Here is a 12,703-nt window from a genome sequence, read left to right as displayed (position 1 = left end):
GTGGGTAGCGCTGCTGCCTTGCAGTTGGGAGACCTGGGGACCTGGGTTCGATTCCCGGGTCCTCCCTGCGTGGAGTTTGCATGTTCTCCCCGTGTCTGCGTGGGTTTCCTCTGGGCGCTCTGGTTTCCTCCCACATTCCAAAGACATGCAGGTTAGGTGGATTGGCGATTCTAAATTGGCCCTAGTGTGTGCTTGGTGTGTGGGTGTGTTTGTGTGTGTGTCCTGCGGTGGGTTGGCACCCTGCCCGGGATTGGTTCCTGCCTTGTGCCCTGTGTTGGCTGGGATTGGCTCCAGCTGACCCCCGTGACCCTGTGTTCGGATTCAGCGGGTTGGATAATGGATGGATGGATGGATGCTTTCTACACAAATACAGTAATAAACAGAGTGACAACGATAATCATTATCTGGTTTAGGCCTATTTTATTTTCATTTACGTTAGTAAAGTTGTCACAGATGATGCTGTTTGGGCTTACATAGCATGTCAATTCTGGCTGAACTTTTTGATAAACACACTCGAATATCATCCACCACGTTCATTCTTGACCGATATTTTGTTTTCATGGCAGTCAATGCAGAAAATGAAACCTTGCACAAATAAGTTGTTGAAAAAAGTATAAGAACTTTAATTGCTAGTGCTGACAACTACGGATATTCAAGCGAAACTATGCACCAAAAGGAAGAGATATCCTTAGCAGGATCGTCAAATTTGATTTGTAATGTGTGATCGCTAGAACAGCTTCGCTAATTCATCTTATGCACGACCGGTTAATTCAGGGGATGCACACTGAAAAGGATTACGAATCCAGTCAAAAGCTTCAATGTCTTCGGACATGAAGTATTTGTCAAAATATTCAGCAAGAGATGTCAGATGCTGTCTTATTACACCAGTGACCCGTTTCAGCATCTCGCCGTTGACTTCATTGCTCTCTATAAATTTACAAAATAACTCAAACAGGTCGTGTGAATTGCTTTCGAGTCACGTGCGCCAAAGTCGTAACTTCTTCTTAAATGATGCCACTTTGTCATATGTCTTGAGTAAACTGGCATCTTTACCCTGCAGTGATGTGGTCAGACTGTTCAAAAGACTAAAAATATCAGCAAGGTATGCCAGTATGGCAAGCCACTCAGTATCTGCGACCTTACCGGCCAGGTCGAGATTTTGTTCGGTCAAAAACTGCAACAATTCGAAACGAAGTTCAAACACCCTTGCGAGAACTTTCCCTCTGGATAGCCAACGAATAGCCGAGCGCAATAGGAGATGCTTGTGTTCTGCATCTGCCTCGATACAAAGTTGAGCAAATAATCGACTGATCATTGAAGTTTACAATCCGTACACAGTCATCGAGTACAGATTCCAGAGTTTCGTGCAAATTCTTTGAAGACAATGCTTCACGATGGATCATGCAATGAGTGTCTACAATTTCGGGCGACACTTGCTTTATGCGGGCTACAACACCATTGTTGCGACCAGTCATTGTGGCAGCACCGTCAGTGCAAACAGTTCGTCCACTGCAGGCCAAAAGTTGTGAAAAATTCGTTTATAACACAAAATATTTCATCCGCCGTCGTTCTTGATGGCAATGACTTGCAAAAATGAAATTCCTCTTCCATAACATTTTACCAACAATAGCGAACATAAACAAGCAACTGTGCTTCACCAGCGATATCAGTTGATTCATCTTTGAATCGGAAACTTAGTAGACTGTAACCATTCAGTTAACTGCGTGACAATGTCCCCCGACATTTCAGAAATTCTTCTGCAGACAGTATCATTCGAGATGGGAATGCTTTTCAGTTTTGTAGCATATTCTGAGCCAAACAATACATCGCAAATCTCAAGAGCAGCCGGCATGATAAGATCTTCTCCAATTGTGTGTGGTTTCTTTGCTTTTGCGATTCTCTGAGCAATCAAGTAGGATGCTTTAACAGTTTTTTTCGTTGAGAGTAACTATTGTTTTTAACACTGTCTTCCGTGGCTTTACGCTCAAAATATTCTTTGGTTTTATTCTGTAGATCTGGATGTCTTGTAGTAAGATGACGACGCAATTTTGTCGGCTTCATAGCTTCGTTCGAGAGGATTTGCAAACAAATAACGCACATCAGCAGATTTTGGTCATTTGCTGCTGGAACGAAACCGTATTGAATATATTCCACACCATATTTTCGAGCATATTTAGTTTTCTTACAAGTAACAACTTTAGTGTTGTCTTAATCATAACCGCTTTCGCTGCCACTACTATCTGTTTCTTGGTGTGAAGTCGAAGGCTTACGTTTCAAAAATCGATCCATTTTAGGGTCTAAACTTCTCTACAAGCCTAAAGTAATCTAAGTCTACTCTAAACAACAAAACGGTTAATCGAAAAAGTGCAAATTTAAATTATTATTGCCTAAATCTCTTGCGTCATCGCTTGCATCAGCCAGTGTTAACAGCTACAGCTGCATTTTGATCCTACTAAAGTACTATAATAACTAAATTAAACAAAGCGTCTCTAAGCCCTAAAATCCTGCAGCTTGAATCCGTACGTACGGTCTGCCCTTAACAATGTGTAAAAAATGCGGAATATTTTCTTGTTTCCTCTGACTTTTTGTCTAATTTTGGTACTGATTTAAGACTTTAGCGCGGCCCACCATATTCCCAGTCACGGCCCACCTTTGTTCCGCGCCCACGGGTTGAGAACCACTGGTCTAGAGTCAATAAAATTCTCAAAATAGCTTAATATTTTAGGGTTTCCCATCCTGCATACTTTCTCTTTCCAATTTCTGGTTCTTTCTGCATGTGCAGTTTAGTGAATGTGTACATACAACATTTTGCAAGCCTCTGTCTGACTTTCAATCTTGTCTATTGCGGGTAAATAAGATTGTATTGAATTACTTACTTTCAGGGTCAGTGTCAAGAAAGAACAACAGAACCAGTACAGCCAAACTGCTATCATGTGTATACCTAGGAAAATATTCTTCTTGAATTATAGTTAATTCTTAAAAACCAATTTTGTGCAAAGTTCGGAGGCTTTTTACATATTGCAGCATAGTACTGCATGTATGACAATCATGAGTAGCAATGTAAAGAAGGGATATTTTACCCTGAACTATACAAGTCACTACATATTTAGAAACGTCAGTTCTGCAGGATACATTGGTAAATGGTGCAATGAATAGAGCTGGTAAGCTGCTAAAGAGCCTAAACTACTTATTAAGCCAGTCCACAAGCCTATGAGCACAGTGCATTTTGTCTTGAAGGTTACCTGGTCTGGATTAAGCGGTTTAGAAAATGACATGATGTGACATTTGGTTACCTATAGTATTAAAATAAGCTAATCGTAATTAAAAAAAAAAAAAATCCCTGACAAGAGCAACTGCCAATGACTTGGAAGTTCATTTTGAATGAGATTGGAGAGCTTCAACAGATTTGGCTCTAATGTGGCAGTTTTACATGTGCCCATTTATTCATAAATCTGTGTTTACATGGTACCTTTTATAGTGAGCATTATAATAATGTGCTACATGAACCAAATGAGAGTAAGATTCAAACCAAAACAAAAATAACACAATATAATGCAAGGTAATCACAGGTAAAGAGATACCCTAGGAATAACTGGCAAATGTCACCATGTTGGAATGGAACAAAATATAATGAGTTGAATGGGCGCAAGAAGTCAACTGAAGATGATTCTATATGAGACAGTTGACCTGTGTAGTTGTTTAGTTTCCCTTTTTGAGGGGTGAGATGTTATTTTTTACTCTCACGGCAACATATTGAACGTGTTATACACAGGAAGAAGAGAATCGAATTAATAAAGGCAGGCAAACTGTAACACTAGAGATGAGGAAGCTGGGTTCCACTTAGGCAATTATTATAAGATATATTAGTGTTTTCTTTTGTTTTTTGTTTTTTTGTTTTAGCTGAACCCACATAAGCTATTTTTCTGTTCTCACGCTATTTTGCTTTTCATATGAAGCTTTTCTGCTTTTGAAACCATGCATCACCATTCATAAAACTGTGGTTTCCTTTTGAATTTCAATCATGCCATACCTAAGCTAGTCAAATGTTACATTGTGAGTCATGATCTTTTTTTTTTTTAAAAAAAAAGTGCCAGTGAATTCCTTTCAGTACTTCCAAGTGAGCATTGGCCGCACTAAAGGCTTCCCTAACAATTTTGAAGAGCCACAGAGGTTCCACATTTATAAACGACTATTTCCTGTAACTTGAAACTACTGGTCACTTACATTCCAGAGGAATTACTGTTTCCTGCATGAAAAACAGCAGAACGCTTTCTCTTGTTTGGGACCAAAGATAACCTTGCCTAAGCTTTTCATAAATCGAGATGAGCAACTTCTTTCACAATAGAAATCGGGGAAATTTTCTTTTTAGGTGGAAACTTGAACAATTGACTCAACGTGGCAACAGAAGCAGATAATCTAACCTCAGTACAATTGTATAAAAATTCTTAACCCACAAATGAAAATGTTAGCATGGTAGTATGCAGATTCAGATACTGCAGAATACTCCACAATGCATCAATTATTGTCATATCACTTAACTGTTGTGAGTCATGGTAATGCAAGTCTGCAGCATGCCCACTAAACTAGAGAAAATACTCATACGCTGTGAAATGAGATGAATTCATTTTAGTCCTGTCTCTGCTTTTGATCTTTACTATAGATCCTTCCAACATTGACAACAAAAGCAGCCTCGTCATACAGACATTGCATGCATTGCTTTTTTTTTTTTTTTGCAATGTGTTTTTTACTTCACACCTGCCAGTGCCTCTGGACATTTGACCAGTTGACCAGCTATTTAAAATATATACAAGTACATTGCTTTTGAATACATTCATTGCAAAAAAAGTTTGAATTCATACTTAGCCAAACAAAGTTTAGAGTCAGTAACAGCCACAGTTATTTTACCAGTTGTTTTTCCTGTTGGTTATTCATGCATGTGCATTATACCCTTTTAGTATCATAGTAATTCTTCTTTTTCTGTTCATCTTCAGTCACATGTACACAATAATTAAATCCAGGCATTTGGTCTGTCTCTCCTTCAAGCAAGGCCGTTGATTTATGCCATGTGTGGTCTGTAAACATTATTAAAAAATGTAGGTTTAAGAAAAAGGCTGTGTTCAGTCTGCACCATAATTTGCCTTGTATCCTGTGTATTGTACTGTCTAATATAGCCTAATGTATTTGTATGATGTGAGCCCTGGGCTGTGCTTTACAAATCTTTAACTCTGTCTTTGCCTAGTGCGCTTTGATAGGTGGAATAATTTCAAAATTGAAGTTTATAAATGGCTTTTCTAATAGCAATTCATGATTTGCCTAGGATATGTTGGCTGCCTTTTCTTGCATGCAGGTCATGTTTCATTTATACATCTTTATATACAAGTCTTAACTAATAGTCACCCAGCCTTCAATGTGCACCAAAATGAGGGAAATCTAAACTCTGATCACTAACATCCATCCATCTATTATCCAACCTACAGGGTATATCCTAACTACAGGGTCACAGGGGTCTGCTGGAGCCAATCCCAGCCAACACAGGGATCAAGGCAGGAAACAAACCCTGGGCAGGACACCAGCCCAGCACAGGGCACACGCACCTACACACACACACCTACACACACTAGGGACAATTTAGGATCGCCAATGCACCTAACCTGCATGTCTTTGGACTGTGGGAGGAAACCCACGCAGACACGGGGAGAACGTGCAAACTCCACGCAGGGAGGACCTGGGAAGTGAACCTGGGTCTCCTTACAGTGAGGCAGCAGCACTACCACTGCGCCACCGTGCCGCCCTGATCACTAACAACACAAAACAAAATGAACTTTGTCACTGTTTATTCAACAACAATTAAGTCAAATTCAGAGGCCCTGTGCAAAAGTACGTACACCTTTACTGCTTCCAGTTCGATTGAAACTGTTAGAAAACTGTTAAAATGTTAAAACAATTAGAATGAGGTGCTACTAATTAAGCACATTCGATTAGTACATGATAAATAGTGCTGCGTTTTCTGTATAAAAGCACAGCCTTTGGCAGTTCTATCGGGAGCATTCAAGTTGGTGGTAACAAATGCCAGTGTCCAAAGGTTCTTGACTGATGTAAGTGAAGCATTTGTTACTGATTATCAGTCTGAGCAGCACTATAAGCCTATGAAGGCCTTTTCCATATAATCTGAAAACCATCATTGAACAGTGAGAAGGGTTATTTACAGATTAAAATAGCCAATTTTCACAGGAGTAAGCATTTCAGCAACCCCCCCCCCCCCTAAAAATCAGAATGTATGTTGCTCCAAGACATCATAAAAGTTCCAGCATTCTCCATCCATAGATCTAAAAGCCTCACTCAAAGTTGTACATGTTGCAATTCATGTTTCTACCAAAAAGACAAAACAAGAATGGCCTTCATGGGAGGACAGTCAGGAGAAAGCTCTTTCTCTACAAAATGAACATCACAGGTCTGTGCTGCTTTGGAAAATTGCATCTAAATGAATCACATTACTTTAAGAAAAATGTCATTCAGAGAGATGAGGACTATGTAGGGCCACAGCCTGATTACTGTTTTATACGTTGAGAATCCTCCTCTGTTGTCTTTGTAGCTGTTTACATTTTACTTTATAGCAGGGGTGGGCAATGTCAGTCCTGGAGGGCCGCGATGGTTGTAGGTTTTTGTTCCAATCCAGTTTCTTAATGAGAAGTTAATTATTGTTTAAGTGACATTTTGATACTTCATTTTATTGGTCTTGCTTGTTAAGGTTTCCCACCCTTAATTGCCTATTTCAGTTTTAAACAGCTGCATTCACTGTTCTTCATGGCTCCAATAAGATGTAAATGACAAAGGAGCCAGCAGTTCTCCATCTAATTTGTTTCCATTTACACCTGTATAGATTCATCAGGCACTATTTGGTTTAATAAAACACTTAATAGAAAAATGTGACAGACTGAAACTTATCCGTTTTAGGCTTCAAATCATTTGGATGACATCCTTGGAAATGACAAAATCTATGATATAAGAACCTAACACTGCAGACTAACAAGCCATAACATTAAATAAGGTCTGAGATTGGCAAGGATTGGTTTCTAATTAAGCAATTAGGTTGGAATGAAAACCTGTGGCCCTCCAGGACCGAATTTGCCCACATGAACCACATGAAGTCTGTTTCTGATTGTTTGGTCAGAGACATTCACACCAATGGCCTGCTGGAGGTCATTTTGAAGGACTCTGGCAGTGCTCACCTTGTTCCTCCTTGCCCAAAGGAGCAGATACCGGTCCTGCTGATGGGTTAAGGATCTTCTACGGCCCTGTCCAGCTCTCCTAGAGTAACTGCCTGTCTCCTGGAATCTCCTCCATGCCCTTGAGACTGTTCTAGGAGACACAGCAAACCTTCTGGCAATATTGATATGCCATCCTGGAGAAGTTGGGCTACCTGTGCAACCTCTGTACGGTCCAGGGATCGCCTCATGCTACCAGTAGTGACACTGACCATAGCGAAATGCAAAACTAGGGATAAAACAGTCAGAAAGGATGAGGAGGGAAAAATGTCAGTGGCCTCCTCCTGTTAAACCATTCCTGTTTTGGGGGTCGACTTATTGTTGACCCTCTAGTGCACCTGTTGTTAATTTCATTAACACCAAAGCAGCTGAAACTGATTAACAACCCCATCTGCTACTTCATTGAACAGATCAATAGCCCAGAAGTTTCATTGACTTTTTGCTCTACTCTGATTAAAAAGTGTTTCTTTAATTTTTGGACCAGTATATATATATATATATATATATATATATATATATATATATATATATATATATATATATATATATATATATATATGACACCAAAGATAGGGGCAATTTAAAAACACCTTCTGTAACTTTGGCAGACTGACATATTCATTTTGTTACAATATATTTATGTGACTAACACATTAAAATTGTGTACAAAACAAGAAGCCCTGATTCAACAGAAAAATAAAAAACAATGTGTTTCAGGATATGTTAAAAGCAAAGGTGCAGGACAGAAATTACAATAAACAATAATGACAGATTAGGTGTCTGGCGAGGCCTTCAGTTAATCACTGACCACAAAGTGAACTCTACCAACCACTTGCTTTTAGACGAGCTGAACAAATTCAAAACAACATGTAACTGCAAACCACACTCAGACAAACAGAGGTGTGTTTTATCGTTTCATGATCATTATGTAAGGCGGTTTCTCTGCATACAAAACAGCAGGAAGACACCTCTGACCAACTTTGCTTTAACAGAGGTACAAAAAATGTGACAGTTAGCTACTTTAAATTTTATACTTTGAAAAAAAAAAGTTTCACTTAAGCAAACAAAATTTTCATTTGTGATGCCCTCTGAAATATCTGCTCTAAAGACCTCCAGCATGTGCCACCTTAAAGTCTATAGACCTGTTGCCTGGATTTCTGTCATAATAAAGGCATTTGATGGACCATACCCAACAGATCATCTAATGTGCCCATAACTGCATAATTTTGCCTTAAGGGTACATAAATAAGTGGAGGATAATGTGTGTCTAAGATTTCTTGATATTTTTTTGCATCAATAACCAAAGTATGTCTTGAACTTCTTTACTGACTTCAGCTCTGTTTTAATACATTATTAAGCTTATTGAGAAATGATATATCTATACATATAAAAGGCAAAGCCCTCACTGACTCATCACTAATTCTTCCACTTTCCATATAGGTGGGAAGCTGAAATTTCACGTGCTCATTCCTTGCAGTGTACTACAAAAGTTACATATGTTTCATGTCCTATTGCAACACCCAAGGGAAGGAAACAGGTGTACCCCCTAAACTGTATATATAGATAGGGGAAACCCCTCCTCACTATTTCTGAGGCCGTGCCGTGCCCTGTAACGAACTTTCGAAAATAACGTCTTCTTTTGGGCAGTGCATACTATACTTTTGAAGGTCGGCACACCAATTATGTTACTACAAAACTTACAACCACCAAACCTTTGTAATGGAACCAGGCTTCAGCTCAGATCTCTGCACAAGAACCTCATTGAGGCAACTGTCTACACTAGAACTGGCTCAGGGGAGACTGTATTTATTCCTCGTATCCCTCTCATACCCTCTGACCTCCCGTTCCAATTCAGACGCCTCCAATTTCCAGTAAGGGTCTGCTTCGCTATGACAATAAATAAGTCACAGGGCCAGACTCTAAAAAAGGTCAGCATTGACTTGACTTGCTTCTCACATGGCCAACTGTACGTTGCATGCTCAAGAGTAAGCTCAGCAGACAGCTTGGTCATTTTACAGCCTGAGGGAAGAACTGCAAACATCATTTACAAAGAGATCCTTACATCCTAAAAATGTGAATTTCTCATACACAACATTTACAATCATCAAATTCACTCTCAATACTAAAATAAGCCTAAGACAATTACATTAACAATCATGTTACATTATTTTTAAAATGTTTTACTTTTCTTTTTCATAACTTCTTTAACATACTACTTTTCCGCTGCGAAGTGCGGGATTTTGCTAGTGCAGGTATAAAGCAGGCTTTGTGTTATTAACTATTTAACTTTGTTTCTGGTAGGAAGCAGGTGGTAAAGTTACAAGACAAATTTTTAACCCCTTCTTCCTAAGTTGTGCCTGTCACCACTTTTTTATTTATTGTACAAAAATTACTACGTTTTACAAATACATACTATAAGCTTGCTGAAGGCAAGAATAGCAGACATGGTCAGATATTGTAACCTAAACAACTTGGAACTGAACATCAATAAAACAATGAGCTGATGATGGACTTTAAGTGAAGCAGTGGAAAATTGCAAGTTTCTGGGTATCATTATTTCAAAGACTCTAACATTCAATTATTATATTTTTTCACTTAGCTTTTGTTCAAAGTGACTTATAAAGGAGGTCAACATACCTCACTAAACATTACTCTGGGGACAGTTATGAAAGAAGTGTAAGATAACAAAGTTGCAAAACTGACCATCACAAGTGAAGAGGTCAAAACCAAACAGAACAACACAAGACTAGTTTATCTTTCCTTATCTATGAAAAACCTTGCAGCAAAACCACTATTTATTAGAAAAATATTCAGCAGAGACCATGTCAAGCTGAATATCATCAACATATCATTGATATGGGAATCCATGGGAATGGTTGATAGAATCTGATGAGGTGGTGTACAAGGAGAGGAGAGGACCCAGCATGGATCCTTGGGATGCTCATGTGCTTGCCTGATGCAACTTGGACATCTTTTCTCTACAGGACACAGGACAGGATCTGCCAATGAAGTGGGAGTCATACCTTCTGAGAGCAGTCCTATTTATCTCTAGAGAGAGTGGCAAAGGTGGAGGAAAGATCAAAAAGGATGAGAATGTATGACATGGCTGCATCCCCAGGCAACTTGCAGTGTATCAACAACATTGAGTGAAGCCATCTTAGTGGAATCCTCCCTCTTGAAGCCTGTCATTTGTTATGGTCAAGAAAGTTCACAATTAAAGTTTTTGTGTGTCAAATGAATCAATTACCATTTTGTATAGGTTAATTATGAAAAACCATCTTCTCTTATCAATGTGTGCTGTGGAAAATTTCTCAGCTGAGAATCCAAGGCAGCTTGAGAGAGTGGTGTGCACTGCTTCTAAACATATTAAACCTTCTCTTCTTCATTTAAAGTCTGAAATTGAAGCCATTGAGACCTTGTCTTACCCACTATGCTCTGCCTATGCTCTGTTCACTCTCCTTTCTCACACATGTACGTCAGAGGGTCACCTTCCATGTTCCTCACAGGTAGGCGATATCAACCTAAGTCAAGAAGGGGCACTACCTCACTGGCATAGTTGTCAGGATGGCAGAACAGACTGATGAACCAGCTGCAGGTACAGCAAGCTGAGCTGTTCAAGGCAGAGGTTTGACATGAGGCAGCTGATGTTCACCATCCCAGCAGGGGCCAAGGGCCAAAAACAACTACTCCTTTTTTTCTACACTTTTTTGCTGATCTTTGAGTTCATGGCCACAACATCAATGGGTGCACCTGCATGCTCCTTTTTTAATAGGCAAGGCACAGAGGGTGTATTATGACCTGAAGGGACAGGCAGTAGCTGACTACAATACCCTGAAATGAGAGATCTTGGTCCGTTATGGATCCCAGGCCTGGCTGTATAACCATGGCACCCACCTTTGAGAATTCTGCTCCAGGTACAGGGTTATAGTGCTGGTCTCCATATCCCATTCAAAACTCCAGGCCTATTTTCTGGGGCCTTATGAAGTTTGCGAGTGGAATGGGCTCGTGGACTATCTTGTGTATCAGCATAATTGGTAGCCCAAGGAGCATGTGTACCATGTAAACTTATTAAAGCCATGGCATGATCACAGCTCTGACAATGCCACGGCCACTCCTAGTGCATCACTTCTGATAGATGCTGAACAAGTAAGATTCAGGGACACATTGACACCCAAGTAGAAGAAGGCATTACTTGCCATGATAGCTTGTTTCCACAAGATCGTTGACCACAAACAGGGCTAAACCTTGCTGATCGGCCACAATATAGTTGCAGAGCCAGGGGGCGTGGTCAGAGAATGCCCATTTTGCTTCCCAGAGGCAAAAAAGGTAGAGATGGAGCTGTAAATACAAAGCATGCTGTAACTCTGCATTATAGAGGCCAGTCATAGTCTGTGATCCATTCCAATTGTGCTAGGACCCAAACCCAACAGGAGTTGATGTTTCTGCAACAACTTTCATCAGCTGAACCAAGTTGCTCGATTTGATCCCTATCCCATGCCAAAGGTGGACGATCTTCTGGAACACCTCTGTGGTACCAGGTTTCTGTTCACCCTCGATATGACCAAATGTTACTGACAGATTCCCCTGATGGACTTGGCTGAAGAAAAGACTGCATTTAGCACCCCAAGTGGTCACTGGCAGTACTATGTTCTCCCTTTCAGTCTGTACAGGGCCCCCGCGACCTTCCAGCATCTGGTGGATACAGCGCTCCAGCTCCACACTACGTGTGCCACCTATATCAATAATATTGTCATCTATTGTATGTCTTGGCTGTCCTCCGCTCACTGCGTGACACCAGCTTGCAGATCAATCCCAAAATCTCAAAAAGTGCTATTTTGGGTTGACTAAAACTAAGCACTTAGGTTACATGGTTGGGGGAGGACACTTCAAGCCGCAGTGGTTCAAAGTTATGGCCAACTGGGCCTAGCCATGGCCACAAACCAAGAGGCAAATACAGGCTTTCCTGCAACTAACTGGGTACTACTGCAGGTTTGTGCCCCAGTTATTGGAAAAAGTCGCTTCCTTGACTAACCCATAAAAGGAAAAAGACTCCTAACAATGTGGTATGGAACCCCAATGCTGAAGCGGCATTCAGTGGCCTGAAAATGGGCCTTACATCAGCTACCGTTCTATTCTCACCAATGTTTCTCTCCATTTCATCCTCCAGACTGACGCTTCGGACACCAGCCTTGATGCTATAATGAGCCCTCACCATTAAATGGGCATCAGTCAACTCTGGCATTTCATCCTGGGAAGCAGGTTTACCCTGATCACCAACAATGCACCACTCCAGTGGTTATGTGCCCACAAGGATTCCAACCCCAGAGTGACTCGTTGGTTCCTCAGTAATAAAGCCACACAAATACAAGGTGCTCCATAGGCGAGGGTCCCTACACAGCAACACTGATGCCCTCTCCCAGACCCATAACCTTACGGCT

The sequence above is a fragment of the Erpetoichthys calabaricus genome, chromosome 2 (assembly GCF_900747795.2).
Source record: "Erpetoichthys calabaricus chromosome 2, fErpCal1.3, whole genome shotgun sequence".
NCBI lineage: Eukaryota > Metazoa > Chordata > Cladistia > Polypteriformes > Polypteridae > Erpetoichthys > Erpetoichthys calabaricus.
The sequence above is the reverse complement of the archived record's forward strand: the minus strand, read 5'-3'. Positions refer to the sequence as shown.